General features: G+C 46.5%; 1 pseudogene; it reads right to left on the bottom strand.

Moving 5' to 3' along the window:
• Nucleotides 1-1,586: 1,586 nt before the first annotated feature.
• Nucleotides 1,587-6,341, bottom strand: LOC141584918 (pancreatic progenitor cell differentiation and proliferation factor pseudogene; annotated as a pseudogene).
• Between the last annotated feature and the right edge of the window lie 9,262 nt (nucleotides 6,342-15,603).

Here is a 15,603-nt window from a genome sequence, read left to right as displayed (position 1 = left end):
TTACAGGCGTGAGCCACCACACCTGGCTGATCTGTTTTTTATTACTATAATTTTGTCACTTCAGAAATGTAATATTAATGGAATTATATAGCATACAACCTTTGAGACTGGCTTTTCTCACTCAGCGTAATGCACTATTTATTTATTTATTTATTTGTTTTTTAAATTTATTTAGACAGAGTCTCACTTTGTTGCCCAGGCTGGAGTGCAGTGACACTATCTCAGCTCACTGCAACCTCTGCATCCCCGGCTCAAGCAATTCTCCCTCAGCCTCTGGAGTAGCAGGGACTACGAGCATGAAACACTCAGCTAACTTTTTGCATTTTTAGTAGAGACAGGGTTTCACCATATTGGCTAGGCTGGTCTGGAACTCCCGGCCTCAGGTAATCACCCACCTTGGCCTCCCAGAGTGCTGGGATTACAGGCATGATCCACCCTGCCAGGCCAGACCAGCGCTTTGCAAGATTGTAACCTCTGTGGGTTTGTTTTCATTAAATACAGTTTCTCTTTTCTATATTCATGAGTCACTTTCCTAAAGATTGGGGCCTCATTTTCAAAATGGTAACTCCTTCCTTTCCTTTCTTTCTTTCCTCCTCCTCCTCCTCCTCTTCTTCCTCCTCTTCCTTCTTCTTCTTCTCTCTCTCCCTCCCTCTCTCTCTTTCTCTTTTCTTTCTTTCTTCTTTCTTTCTTTCTTTTTCTCTTTCTTTCTTTCTTTCTTTCTTTCTTTTTCTTTCTCTTTCCTTCTTTCCTTCTTTCCTTTTTGGTCAGGATTATAAACTTGTTCATCCTTTGGTCTTTCTGGGGAATTGAAGAATTATTTTCAAGGACAGGAAGGTTCATTGTCATGCTGGTACTGGAAGACGAAAGTAATGGTTGTGCCATAGTTTTTTCAAGCAGTCGCCTGTGCATTTCATCCTAAGTGTTTACCAGGCAAGAATTGACTGGTGCTACCTGTCAGAGGAGCGAGAAGACTTTGTGAGCCAAAGGGTCAGAGTGGGTTCCAATTTATTTTTTATTTATTTATTTTTTTTTTTTGAGACAGAGTTTCGCTCTTGTTACCCAGGCTGGCGTGCAATGGCGCGATCTCAGCTCACCGCAACCTCCGCCTCCTGGGTTCAGGCAATTCTCCTGCCTCCGCCTCCTGAGTAGCTGGGATTACAGGCACGTGCCACCACGCCCAGCTAATTTTTTGTATTTTTAGTAGAGACGGGGTTTCACCACATTGACCAGGATGGTCTCGATCTCTCGACCTCGTGATCCACCCGCCTCAGCCTCCCAAAGTGCTGGGATTACAGGCTTGAGCCACCGCGCCCGGCCTTCCAATTTTTTTTTTTTTTGGTGGCTGCTTGGAGTTTATTTTCTGCTTGGTGCCAGGTGCACAGTTCCAGGTGCCGGGAAAGCTCATCAGTGCTGAGGCCAGGCTGGGCCGTGGACAGCGGGGCCCTCACTCCTTTTTGTGTCAGCAGTGTGGATGTGGAGGTCTGCTCGCTGCACCCGCCCAGTCTCCAGGGTCACGGGTAGGGGGTGGGGAGAGACGCGGGAGGGGCTGTGGTGGCCTAGCGCCTCCGCGGGCCTTGGGCTGGTGGTCACCGCTTAGGGCAGGACGGGGGCCCAGCGCTGGCTGTGCTGGACTGACCACCTGGCTGCTTCCTTGGGCGTCCTGAGCCGGGCCACAGGTCGGCATGCCGCGGTGGGCTTGGTGGACAGGGGGACAAGGGGGTGCTGGTTCCGGGTGCCCCGCGGACTCCAGCACTGTGGCCAGGAACCCGAGGGTAGACTTCCCAAAAGAGAAGCTGGCCCACCAGTGACCCGGGTCAGCCTTGGGGATAGCCTGGGGGTGGGGAATGGCTTCCGCGGGGCACTTGGTACCCGCAGGGGCTGTTGCTGGAAGTGGAACCCAGGCGGCGCGGGCAGTAGTCGTGGGTGGCCCCAAGCGAGCCGCCGGAGGGGATGGCCGCCGTGTTCGGGCTTGCGGGCTGGTGGCGCCTGGGCGGCGACCCCTCCTGGCCTCGGCGCAAGATCACGGGTGGCGGGGACCGGGCGCTTGGCCACGGAGCCCATTTGCACAGGACACCGCGGGAGGCCGCTCCAGGGCGGCCCAGGCTGGAGTGCAGTGGCGCGATCTTGGCTCACTGTGACTTCCGCGCGATTCTCCTGCCGCAGCCTCTTGAGTAGCTGGAGGGATTACAGGCGCGCGCCACCACGCACAGCTAATTTTTGTATTTTTAGCAGAGACGTGGTTTCACCATGTTGGTCAGGCTGGTCTCGAACTCCTGACCTCATGATTCACCCACCTCAGCCCCTCAAAGTACTGAGATTACAGGCGTGAGCCACCACGGCCGGCCGAGGGCACAGGATTTTAGGAGATGAGAGCTGGGCATGGTGACATATGCCTTTAGTCCCAGCTACTCAGAAGGCCGAAGTGGGAGGATCGCTTGAGTCCGGGTGTTCAAGACCAACCTGGCCAACATAGTGAAAACCCATCTCTGTTAAAAAAGAAAAGGATTTGAGGAAATGAAAACTGCAGTGGACTTTCTACCTGAGGAAAAAGCATAAATAGAGGCAATGAGGAAGAAAAGAAAAAACAAAACACTGTATTTATGGGAAGGTGAAAACATCCTGGGCCAGAAGTTTTCTGTTGGAGAATAATAAAAGATACTGTTAGATAAATCTAGGCTGGGCGCGGTGGCTCACGCCTGTAATCCTAGCACTTTGGGAGGCCGAGGTGGGTGGATCACCTGAGGTCAGGGGTTCAAGACCAGCCTGGCCATCATGGTGAAACCCCATCTTAAAAAAAAAAAAGAAGGCCGGGCGCGGTGGCTCAAGCCTGTAATCCCAGCACTTTGGGAGGCCGAGGCAGGTCGAAAGATCAAGACCAACCAGGTCAACATGGTGAAACCCCGTCTCTACCAAAAATACAAAAAATTAGCTAGGCATGGTGGTGCATGCCTGTAATCCCAGCTACTCAGGAGGCTGAGGCAGGAGAATTGCCTGAACCCAGGAGGCAGAGGTTGCAGTGAGCCGAGATCACGCCATTGCACTCCAGCCTGGGTAACAAGAACGAAACTCCGTCTCAAAAAAAAAGAAAAGAAAAGAAAAGAAAAGAAAAGAAATCTAAGTGATCCACCCTGCAAAAAAAAAAAAAAAAAAATTTAAGCCCCCCACCCAAATAAGTGATTGACATAGGTTACTGTGGATTAGAGAGGATGTTCCTGATCAGAACCGGATTTGACAAAAATTAATCTGGCAGTAGTTCAAAGGATGAATTGGAGACAAAGAGAGAAGGACACTTGTTTGGAAACATATCCAGGTAAGAAGTGCCTGATTCACATCAAAGCCACGTGAATGGAGAATAAGGACTGCTGGTGACATTTTATATGGGAGTGAATGAAGTACACAGTGGAGACTTGGGCACATGGACACAGGTTGGACCCGTAGCAGAAGAGCTGAATTGCACTTGAGAACTATCTTTATAAAGGAGGTCAGGAAGGCAGTATTGAAGAAAGTTATTTTAACCTTCAATAAAAGGGAATAGGCCTGGCGCAGTGGCTCACGCCTGTAATCCCAGCACTCTGGGAGGCCGAGGCGGGCAGATAACCTGAGGTCGGGAGTTCAAGACCAGCCTGACCAACATGGTGAAACCCCATCTTAAAAAATAATAAATAAATAAATAAATAAATAAAAGGGAATAAAACATTTTTCTAGAAAGACAGATCATGATACAGAGGAAAAGAAATCGGCCAGGCACAGTGGCTCACAGCTGTAATTCTAGCACTTTGGGAGGCCGAGGCAAGTGGATCACCTGAGGTCAGGAGTTCAAGACCAGCCTGGCCAACATGGTGAAACTGTCTCAACTGAAAATACAAAAATTTAGCTGGGCATGGTGGTGAGTGCCTGTAATCTTAGCTGCTCTGGAGGCTGAGGCAGGAGAATCACTTGAACCCAGGAGGCGGAGATTGCAGCGAGCCGAGGTTGCACCATTGAACTCTAGCCTGGGCAACAAGGGCAAAACTCTGTCTCAAAAAAAAAAAAAAAGAAATGAAAGAAATCAAGGTGTGGTGGCAGAAGTAGTAAGATGTAGAGAGCTTTCTTTTATGGTGGTTTTTGAAGGAAACATTTAGTATGACTAATCTGTTTTCCCCTTCAGAAGTGGCTCACTTAAATACAGCCCAATTAGGAGGGAACAGACAATGCACCCAAGGTCAAGATTGGACTTGCTCTGCTATCTTCTAAAGAGTCATAAGAGTGGCAATATTTAAGACCTGATACATTGAGAACAAGCTATGAACGGATGTGTGCATTTTTTTTTTTTTTTTTTTTTTTTTTTTTGAGATGGAGTTTCACTCGTTACCTAGGCTGGAGTGCAATGGCGCAATCTCGGCTCACCACAACCTCCGCCTAATTTTTTTTGTATTTTTAGTAGAGACGGGGTTTCACCATGTTGACCAGGTTGGTCTCGATCTCTCGACCTCGTGATCCACCCACCTCGGCCTCCCAAAGTGCTGGGATTACAGGCTTGAGCCACCGTGCCCAGCCGATGTGTGCATTTTTAATCAAAGTAGGAATGACATGTCTAATCATGTAACTAACTCAAACTTCTTGTGTCTTAGTACAAATCAAATTAATACTATGACTCTCATTTCTCATATGAAAAAAGCAATTCCCAACATGAATCACTTATTTATTTAGAAAATGAATAACTTTATCAACCTGATTTGGAGATATAAAGTGCCCTAAGGAAGCAGTAGTCAGAATAAAAGCCAGCCACTGCAATTATCTCACGCCGTCCTCTTGGATTCACAAACCCACAGCTGGGCATGCACCTGTCATCCCGGCTACTCAGGAGGCTGAGGCAGGAAGACTGCTTGAGCCCAGGAGCTGGAGAACAGCCTGGACAATGTAGTGAAACTTCTGTCTCAAAAAAAAAAAAAAGTTCCCTGACTGTCACCTGACACCTCCCCCTCCCCTGCAAAAAAAAAAAAAAAAAAGAAGATTCACAAGCCCAGTTTCTACATTTCCTCTGTTTCACTGCACTCCACTGATGTTGACCTTCTTCCTGTACTTCAAATATGTTGAGTTTGTCCCCATCTTAAAACAACCTGACTGGGCGCGGTTGCTCAAACCTGTAATCACAGCACTCTGGGAGGCCAAAAAGGGTGGATCACAAGGTCGAGAAATCGAGACCATCCTGGTCAACATGGTGAAACCCCGTCTCTACTAAAAATACAAAAAAAAATTAGCCAGGGCATGGTGGCACGTGCCTGTAATCCCAGCTACTCAGGAGGCTGAGGCAGGAGAACTGCCTGAACCCAGGAGGCAGAGGTTTCGGTGAGCCGAGATCGCGCCATTGCACTCCAGCCTGGGTAACAAGAGCGAAACTCGTCTCTCTTTTTTTTTTTTTTTGAGACAGAGTTTCGCTCCTGTTACCCAGGCTGGAGTGCACTGGCCCGATCTCGGCTCACCGCAACCTCCGCCTCCTGGGTTCAGGCAGTTCTCCTGCCTCAGCCTCCTGAGTAGCTGGGATTACAGGCACGCACCACCATGCCCAGCTAATTTTTTGTATTTTTAGTAGAGACGGGGTTTCACCATGTTGACCAGGATGGTCTCGATCTCTCGACCTCGTGATCCACCCGCCTCGGCCTCTCAAAGTGCTGGGATTACAGGCTTGAGCCACTGCTCCCGCAACTCTGTCTCAAAAAAAAAAAAAAAAAAAAAAAACCTGGAAGCCTCTTCCTGAGATTGTCACATGGCTGCCTCTTTCTTAACATTCAGTTATTTACGTATGTATGTATTTATGCATTTATTTGAGACAGGGTCTCACTCTGTAACCCAGGCTGTCATTGCAGCCTCGACCTCCCAGGCTCAAGTGATTCTCCCACCTCAACCTCCGAAAGTGCTGGGATTACAGGTATAAGCCACCATGCCTGGCATCATTCAGTTTTTTTCTTTCTTTCTTTTTTTTTTTTTTTTTTTTTTGAGGCGAATCTCACTTGTCACCCAGGCTGGAGTGTGATGGTGCAATCTCAGCTCACTGCAACTTCTGCCTCCCATGTTCAAGCAATCCTTGTGCCTCAGCCTCTGGAGTAGCTGGGATTACAGGTGTGCACCACTACACTTGGCTAATTTTTGTATTTTTAGTAGAGACAGGGTTTTACCCTATTGTCCAAGCTGGTCTCCAACTCTTGACCTCAAGTCTCAGCCTCCCAAAGCGCTGGGATTACAAGTGTGGGCCACCGCACCTGGCCACATTGTTCAGTTTTTAAATTGAATGTTATTTTCTCAGGGAGGTAAAGCAGATGCTGCCGGGACCCCTACCCATACCCACTCACCAGGCTGTGCATTCATCCTCCAGCTACTAGGGGCCTTGCCTGCTAATGGCTCAGGCCATTGTTCTTTCACAGAGGAGTGTTGTTGGCTGAGAGGAGCCTCCTCCCCTGGAAGTGGTCCTGGAGATGATGGCTGAGAGGTTACATTCTCCCGCTGGGGAGCCAGGGCCAAAGATTCACTGATGAAGGGATATAGCAGCTTCCTTGCCTCTGGGTGGGCCAACTTCAGTGGTACAATTAACAGTTAAGGGCTTGCCATGGGATCTGGTGGAAGCTAAACTAGCTTTTTTTTTTTTTTTTTTTGGCTGAGTCTCCCCACTCTGTTGCCCAGGTTGGAGTGTAGTAGTGTGACCGCAGCTCAATGCAACCTCTGCCTCCCAGGTTCAAGTGATTCTCCTGCCTCTGCCTCCCAAGTAGCTGGGATTACAGGCACGCACCACCATACCCGGCTAATTTTTGTATTTGTACTAGAAATAAGGTTTCAGCATGTTGCCCAGGCTGGTCTTGAACTCCTGACCTCAAGTGATCTGCCAGTGCCAGCCTCCTAAAGTGCTGGCATTACAGGGGTGAGCCACTGTGCCCGGCCTAGAGGCTAAACTTCTGAAGTCATACCTTGCCTAAATTTTCCCCTGCTGTCTTCTACTTTTCTTATTCCTGGATTTCTTCTTAAAATCACTGAAGCAAGAATTTCTGCCTCAGTTTTTCCCCACAGGGGACATAACCTAAAGGTAGTGACAGAAATAGGCCTAGGAAACGGACTAGATTTAGATTTGAACATTGGATCATTCGTCCACTAGATGGCAGTGAGAACACCGTTTATTTATTGTGATGATGCTAAATTGTTCACCTATAGTTTACCGGCGATGAAGCGTACTGTAGTTAGAAGTTGTGTTAAACTAGCAGTTTGGGAGGCCGAGGTGGGTGGTCACCTTGACGTCAGGAGTTCAAGACCAGCCTGGCCAACATAGTGAAACCTTGTCTCTACTAAAAATACAAAAATTAGCCAGGCATGGTGGCACATGCCTGTAATCCCAAGCTACTTGGGAGGCCAAGGCAGGAGAATGACTTCAAGACAGATTGCAATGAGTTGAGATCACACCACAACACTCCAGCCTGGGTGACAGTGAAACTCTGTCTTTAAAAAAAGGGCCGGGCGAGGTGGCTCAAGCCTGTAATCCCAGCACTTTGGGAGGCTGAGGCGGGTGGATCACGAGGTCGAGAGATGGAGACCATCCTGGTCAACATGGTGAAACCCCGTCTCTACTAAAAATACAAAAAACTAGCTGGGCATGGTGGCGCGTGCCTGTAATCCCAGCTACTCAGGAGGCTGAGGCAGGAAAATTGCCTGAGCCCAGGAGGCAGAGGTTGAGGTGAGCCGAGATCGCGCCATTGCACTCCAGCCTGGGTAACAAGAGCGAAACTCCGTCTCAAAAAAAAAAAAAAAAAAAAAGTGTGTTAAATTGTGGAATGGCTCTGGCATTTGGGTGTGTGGAGGACCGCAGTACTATTTTTTCAACTTCTTGTGAGTTTGTAATTCTTTCAAAATAAGAAGTTTGGCCGGGCGCGGTGGCTCACGCCTGTAATCCCAGCACTTTGGGAGGCCGAGGCGGGTGGATCACGAGGTCGAAAGATCGAGACCATCCTGGTCAACACGGTGAAACCCCGTCTCTACTAAAAATACAGAAAACTAGCTGGGCGTGGTGGCGCGTGCCTGTAATCCCAGCTACTTAGGAGGCTGAGGCAGGAGAATTGCCTGAACCCAGGAGGCGGAGGTTGCGGTGAGCCGAGATCGCGCCATTGCACTCCAGCCTGGGTAACAAGAGCGAAACTCCGTCTCAAAAAAAAAAAAAAAAAAAAAAAAAAGAAGAAGAAGTTTAAAAACTGAAAATAGGCTAGGCGTGATGGTTCATGCCTGTAATCCCAGCATTTTGTGAGGCCAAAGTGGAAGGATTGCTTGAGCCCAGGAGTTTGAGACCAGTCTGGGATGGTGAAACCCCATCTCTATAAAAAAATACAAAAATTAGCTGGATGTGGTGCTGCGTGACTATAGTCCCAGCTACTCAGGAGGCTGAGGTGGGAGGATCGCTTGAGCCAGGAAGGTCAAAGCTAAAGGGAGCTATGATTGTGCCCCTGCACTCCTGCCTGGGTGACAGAGTGAGACTCTGTCTCAAAACAAACAAACAAACAAACAAATGAAACCACTGAAGTCAATAAATGGCAATATCATGAAAACACTATTGTATCCTAGGTGGAATAGTAAACGTTAGTACCATCTTCAAGGATTAAGGGATTCAGAGACAATGATTCTCACATATCCTCATTTAATTCAATAACTTGGTTTCTGTAAAAATCAAAGAATTGTGCCAGATGACATGGACTACCAGAAACTCAACAAATAGTAGCCCCAATTAAAGCTCTTGGACTAGAAGTAGTATTTTCAGTAGAACAGATAAACATAGATGTTGATATGTGGTGGGTAGCTATTGAACTGGCAACTATATAAATATAAATTAATGTAATTGAATATATTCATGACTTTGTTCCAGGACTATGTTAATGCCCCTATTCTCCATCCCAATGCAGTCCAAAGGGACCCAGATCATGTGGCCATTCCACGGAATTTCACATTCAGCAGTTACGTTGTTAAGTGAGCATGATAAGAAGTACCCTGGATTGCTGATGAGACACATGCACTTCAGAAGGTAGAAGATAAGCCAGCCCTTAAAGGAGTCTGCCACATGAATTAGTGAAGTTTATAGGGGTCAACTGTTCTGAGACATGCCAGGACAAGTCCTCTCTGGTAAAGGACAAGCTATTGTACCTTGCATTCCCTACCACTAAAAAAAAAGCACAGAGAATGGTACGCCCCTATGCATATTGGAGGTATAGATCACATTTGGGGAACACTGCTTTGATCCATTTATTAGATGATGATGAAGGTTACACTTAATATTTATTTATTTATTTATTTTTATTATTATTACTTTTTTTTTGAGATGGAGTCTTGCTTTTGTCACCCAGGCTGGAATGCAATGATGCAATCTTGGCTTATTGCAACCTCCACCTCCTGGGTTCAAGCGATTCTTCTTCCTCAGCCTCCCTAATAACTGGGATTACAGGTGCACACCAACATGCCTGTCTAATTTTTGTATTTTTAGTGGAGACAGTGTTTCACCATGTTGGCCAGGCTCATCTCAAATTCCTGACCTCAGATGATCTGCCCACCTTGGCCTCCCAAAGTGTTGGGATTACAGGTGTGAGCCACCATGCCCAGCCTTAAGGATACCAGTTTAAATGAAACCTAGATTTTAAAAAGGCTCTATAGTAGATTTAGTTTAAACTGCAAGAAACATTGCCACTTGGGTTATATGACCAAGGAGATTCTAAGGTACTAGATATATCTGTGGTAGATAAAGATGCAATCTAAAATATTTGAAAAGCTCAAATATGAGAATCTCAGGGCAAATGAGAAGAGTTCTGGGGCAAGGCCATGCCACTGGCAACAGAACTATATACTATTCAAAAAACCGCTTTAGGGCCGCGTGCAGTGGTTCATGCCTGTAAACCCAGCATTTTGAGAGGCCAAGGTGGGCAGATCCCTTGAGGTCAGGAGTTTGAGACCAGCCTCGCCAAAATGGTGAGAGACCAGCCTTGCCAACATCGCAAAACCCTGTCTTTACTAAAAATACAAAAATTAGTTCGGTGTGGTAGTGCATGCCTGTAATCCCCAGCTACTCAGGAGGCTGAGGCAGGAGAATCACTTGAACCCGGGAGACAGAGCTTGCAGTGAGCTGAGATTGTGCCACTGAACTCCAGCCTGTGTGACACAGCAAAACTCCATCTCAAACAAACAACAACAAAAAACCAGCTCTGGCATGGTGGCTCATATAATCCCAACACTTTGGGAGGGCGAGGTCTGAGCTTAGGAGTTTGAGACCAGCCTGGCCAACATGGTGAAACCGTGTCTCTACGCTAATTTTGTATTTTGTAAAAATACAGAATTAGCCAGGCATGGTGGCATGCACCTGTAATCCCAGCTCCTTGAGAGTCTGAGGCAGGAGAATTGCTTGAACCCAGGGGGCAGAGTTTGCAGGGAGCTGAGATTGCACCATTGCACTCTGGGTGACAGGGCAAGACTCTGTCTCAAAAAAAAAAAAAAGAATGCCTGGAGAAGAAGCATGTGAGTAGATTGACAGGAGTGGGCAAGAAATGCCAGCTAATGTCCACCAGGGATCATGCACTGCCGGTAAGGTTCTAAACAAGCAAAGTCATGTAGTAGATATGCTGGCTAGCTTCTATCCTCAGCCACATCAGTGCTTGCACAGCGGCCTCTAAGCAGAGTAGCTGTGGTGGCAGCAGTGCGGGTTATGCGTGAGTTGAGCAGCATGAGTTCCCTCTCAACAACGCTGATCCAGTTGCTGTTGCTGCTGAGTGTCCAGCCACAGGTACAAAGAGCAAGACTGAGCCCTCCAGGCAGTACAGCCACTTGAGAATACCAACCTGCTACTTGGTGGCAAAATGATTAGATCGGACCCCTTTCACTCTGCAAAGAGCAATAATTCATCCTGGGCAACACTGGATTTATTATAGCCTCGAGACCAGCTGCAGCAGTCAGGGTTGTTAAGATTGTTCCACTAGCCCTTCTCTTATACGGACCCAGAAATTGCACCAGCCAGAATTCCAGACAACCTGCAGCCAGATGGACTGACATTAACATAAGAAACATTTGGAGCTGAATGGTACAAAGGGTAGACTGTAGCAGATGCTATTGGTGCCCTTGTAAATCCCCCTACACAGGCTGGTGTGCCAGCATGGGCTGCTAATGGTTTACATATGTGCTCCTCCCCAGAGACTTGCATTTGGCTGAAGGGAGCTGCCTAAGCCACAGATGACTGAAAGATTAACATACTCCCCACCCCACAGATAATCTGGGGCCAATGACTGATGGACGTAGGGGGAGAGGCCCAGCCCCTTGCTTCCGGAAGAGTTCACCAAACTTTTGTGCTCTTGCTTCCACAGTGCCCAGAGGCAGTGTCCAGCCATGAACTGCATTTCCCAGCCTCTTTGCCACTCGACAGGGCCATGTGGATAGTTCTCATCAGTGGAATGTGAGAGGAAATGAAATGTAGTCTCTCAAGACCAAGAAGATTAAGAAGCCTTCTCTACTTAATCTTTCTCCGCCCTTCATCCTGCCTGCAGAGGAAATCCTACAGCTAGGGGAGCCACCAGATTAAAGGAGCCTGGGTTCCTGAATCACCACCTGGAAGGCTGCCACAAGTCAGGAACACCTGTATGGTTAAATGAGTGAGAAATAAACTTTTGTTGTGTTTAGCCGCCGAGGTTTAGAAGTTGTTTTCTTACAGCAGCAAGAGGGGTATTAATCTAACTAGTATACCCTTTACCTACAAACTCGAATGGAATTTCTGATATACTAGAAAGTCAAACTGTGTGTTCCCAAAGGTTTCTTCTGATCCAGATTCTCTGGTATACTTCCTCTGAAAAATGACTGTATTGTTTGTGAGTTATTCTGCAGAAAGATCATATTGCTAACGGTATCGCTTGCCTATCCTATTGTAAACATGATAGAGCTCAAAAGCCCATGGCTGAGAGGAACTAGATTCTAATTCTGGCTCTTCTCAGCCTGTTATAGGGTCTAGTAAAATGTAACTTTTTTTTTTCTTTTGTTTAAACAGAATCTTGCTCTGTCACCCAGGCTAGAGTGCAGTGGTGGGGTCTTGGCTCACTACAATCTCCGCCTCCTGGGTTCAAATAATTTTTTTGTCTCAGCCTCCCAAGTAGCTGGGATTACAGGCTCCTGCCACCAGGCCAGGCTAATTTTGTTATTTTTAGTAGAAACAAGGTTTTACCATATTGGCCAGGCTAGTCTCGAACTCCTGACCTCAGGTGATTTGGCCACCTCAGCCTCCCAAGGTGCTGGGATTACAGGCATGAGCCACTGTGCCTAGTGGTAAAATGTAACTTTACCTCTCTGAGCCTCAGTTTTATGAACTGTAAGTTGAAATGTGAGAGAGGACAATGGAACCTCTAAGAGTCTTTCTAGCTCTGATGTTTAATGATTATCTATAGTGTATTTCTTCAAGAAATATACAGCAACAGTTCTTTATATGCTGGGAGGAGTGGCAGCACAGAACTTCAGTGCATTAAATTTTGCACTAAACTTACAATAAACTATTTAATCACTGAGTATCTTTTATTTTTGGAATTTAACATTTGGAGATGAGTCAAAGACACTAGGTTCTTTGCTTTTGACGCTAGATGTAATCATGCCAACTCAAATAGCTCAAATATTCCATTCAATTAAGGCAGTAATTGGGGGTGATTTATCTTTCAGAGGAGTGGAAAATGGGGCCAAGGAAGTCCACTGGGAAATGACTGTGTTTGGCAATACCAAGAAACACTCCAGGGTACGCGGCCACCATCAGAGACCTGTAGCCCAAGCCAAGAATGAATTCAACGTTAAACTACAAGTTGTTGAAGTTTTAATTTCTTTTTTATTTTTCTGAGACGCAGTCTGGCTCTGTTGCCCAGGCTGAAGTGCAGTGGTCTGAACTTGGCTCGCTGCAACCTCCACCTCCCAGGTTCAAGCAATTCTCTGTCACAGCCTCCCAAGTAGCTGGGATTACAGACATGTGCCACCATGCCTGGCTAATTTTTGTACTTTTAGTAGAGACAGGGTTTCACCATCTTGGCCAAGCTGATCTTGAACTTCTGACCTCGTGATCCACGCATCTCAGTCTTCCAAAGTGCTGGGATAACAGGTGTAGAGTCACCGAGACCAACCTGAAGTTTTAATTCCTTTATAAGCAAATAGGTACAGCTGTGTTCCAATAAAATCTTATTTTCTGGTTTCAGCAATCATTTTTTGAAAATTGACAAACCTAAAAAAAGTCATTGGAAGGCACAAGATTATTAAGGAAAAATTTCCAAAATCTGTTTTCCTGGTAAATGTAAAGTCTTCTGACATTCTGTTTCTCTGAATCACATGGGTTTTTTTGGTTGGTTTGTTTTGTACAGGACAAGGCATTTGTTTAATCTCTTGATACCTGTGTAATAAATCTAGGGGCTGGGCACAGTGGCTCACGCTTGTAATCCCAGCACTTTGGGAGGCTGAGGCAGGCGGATCACCTGAGGTTGGGAGTTTGAGACCAGCCTAACATGGAGAAACCCCATCTCTACTAAAGATACAAAATTAGCCAGGCATGGTGGTACATGCCTGTAATCCCAGCTACTCAGGAGGCTGAGGCAGGAGAATCGTTTGAACCTGAGAGGCAGAGGTTGTGGTGAGCTGAGATTGCGCCATTGCACTCCAGCCTGGGCAATGAGAGCAAAACTCTGTCTCAAAAAAGAAAAAAGAAATCTAGGCCGAGTGTAGGCAAGAAAGGGACCGGGAAGGGACTGGAAAGCATCTGGGTCTCTGACTTTTTCTCGGCTGCCTGTATCTCACCCATTCTGTAATATGCATGTTTCCATTGGGCTGACTTTCCCACAGGGGAGGACAATGAGCAGTCCTCAGAGGCTGGAGCAGCTATAGATTCAGGTTCAGCTGTTAAACGATGCCTTGCCAAATAGTCATGCAAGTTTTTGTCAAATTCTAGGGCTCAGCTGCAGCTTGAGCAATGACATCCCATGAAGCTTTTAAAGGGACAGAAAAGACAGATCATCTCATCCCCCTCTTTGTCAAGCATTTTGCTCCATTCAATTTACCACAAACCTGGCTCTTCAGTGTTTATCTATGTATTCCTATTACTAGTATAAAAGGAACAAGCTGGGCACAGTGGCTCATGCCTGTAATCCCAGCACTTTGGGAGGCCGAGGCGGGTGGATCACAAGGTCAGGAGTTCAACACCAGCCTGACCAACATAGCGAAACCCCGTCTGTAGCCGGGCATGGTGCGGCACTCCTGAAATCCCAGCTACTCAGGAGGCTGAGGCAGGATAATCACTTGAACCCGGGAGGTGGTGGTTGCAGTGAGCCAAGATCGCTCCACTGCACTCTAGCCTGGGTGACCAAGTGAGACTTCATCTCAAAAAAAAAAAAAAAAAAAAGAACTGAGACCTACGGTGTTATTGACCTTATCTGCTGAGGATCTGGGGACTGATTTCAAAATCTCCTTACAGAAAAATGCATCAAACCACTAGAGAAGATTAATATAGTTTAGATATTTTTCTCCAAATCTCAGGTTGAAATTTGATCGCCAATATTGGAGTGGGTCCTAGTGTTTGGGTCAGGGGGGCAGATCCCTCATGAATGGCTTGGTGCCATCCTCACAGTAACGAGTGAGTCCTCTCTCGCTCTGCTAGGTTCCCTCAAGAGTTGGTTCTTAAAAAGAGCCTGCTATCTTGCCCTCTCTCTCGTGCTTCCTTCCTCATGTCATGCGATGCCTGATCCCTTCCACCTTCTGCAGTGAGTGGAAACTTCCTGAGGCCCTCATTAGAAGCACATGCTGGTGCCATGTGTCTTATACAGCCCGCAGAACTGTGAACCAAATATAACGTCTTTCTTTATAAATTGCCCAGTCTCAGATATTTCTTCATAGCACTGTGAATAGACTAAGGCAGAGGTGTTGGAGAATCTAAGACCTGTTCCATTAGGAACCAACAGCATCTTGCACATGTTACTAGTATTACCTGGACTTAAAATCTCCATGCCCTCTGTCTTCTTTTACCTTCTGTAACCATTCACTTGCCAACTTATGTCTAGTCAATGTACACAGGGTTTTTCATATCATTCCTTTCTAAAATTGCCACCACTTATTTCAGGCTCTCTTGCTGACACCATAGCATGAGACTTTGAATAGCCTTTCTAGCCCCAAGGCATCTTGACATGCTTGTAGGCTATTCATTTTAAACCTGTTTCCCATCATATTTATTTCTGCTCATTTCTTCTCAGTGGTTCCCTACTGCATCATATGTAATTAAATATAACCTTACCCTGTCATATCTTAAAATTAAGCTTTAGCTTGCTTAATTTCCAAGCATTAATTTCTTCCTTTCTTTCATTCTTTTTTTTTTTTTTTTTTTTTTTTGAGATGAAATATCATTCTCTTGCCCAGGCTGGAGTGCAGAGGCACAGTCTCGACTCACTCAAACTTCTACCTCCCAGGTTCAAGCAATTCTCCTGCCTCTCAGCCTCCTGAGTAGCTGGGATTATAGGCAGGTGCCACCATGCCGGGCTAATTTCTTATTTGAGTAGAGACAGGGTTTCACCATGTTCAGGCTGGTCTTCAACTCCTGACCTCAAGTGACCCACCCACCTT

The sequence above is a fragment of the Saimiri boliviensis genome, chromosome 1 (assembly GCF_048565385.1).
Source record: "Saimiri boliviensis isolate mSaiBol1 chromosome 1, mSaiBol1.pri, whole genome shotgun sequence".
NCBI lineage: Eukaryota > Metazoa > Chordata > Mammalia > Primates > Cebidae > Saimiri > Saimiri boliviensis.
Note: the sequence above shows the minus strand (reverse complement) of the source record. Positions and strands in the feature narration are given on the sequence as shown.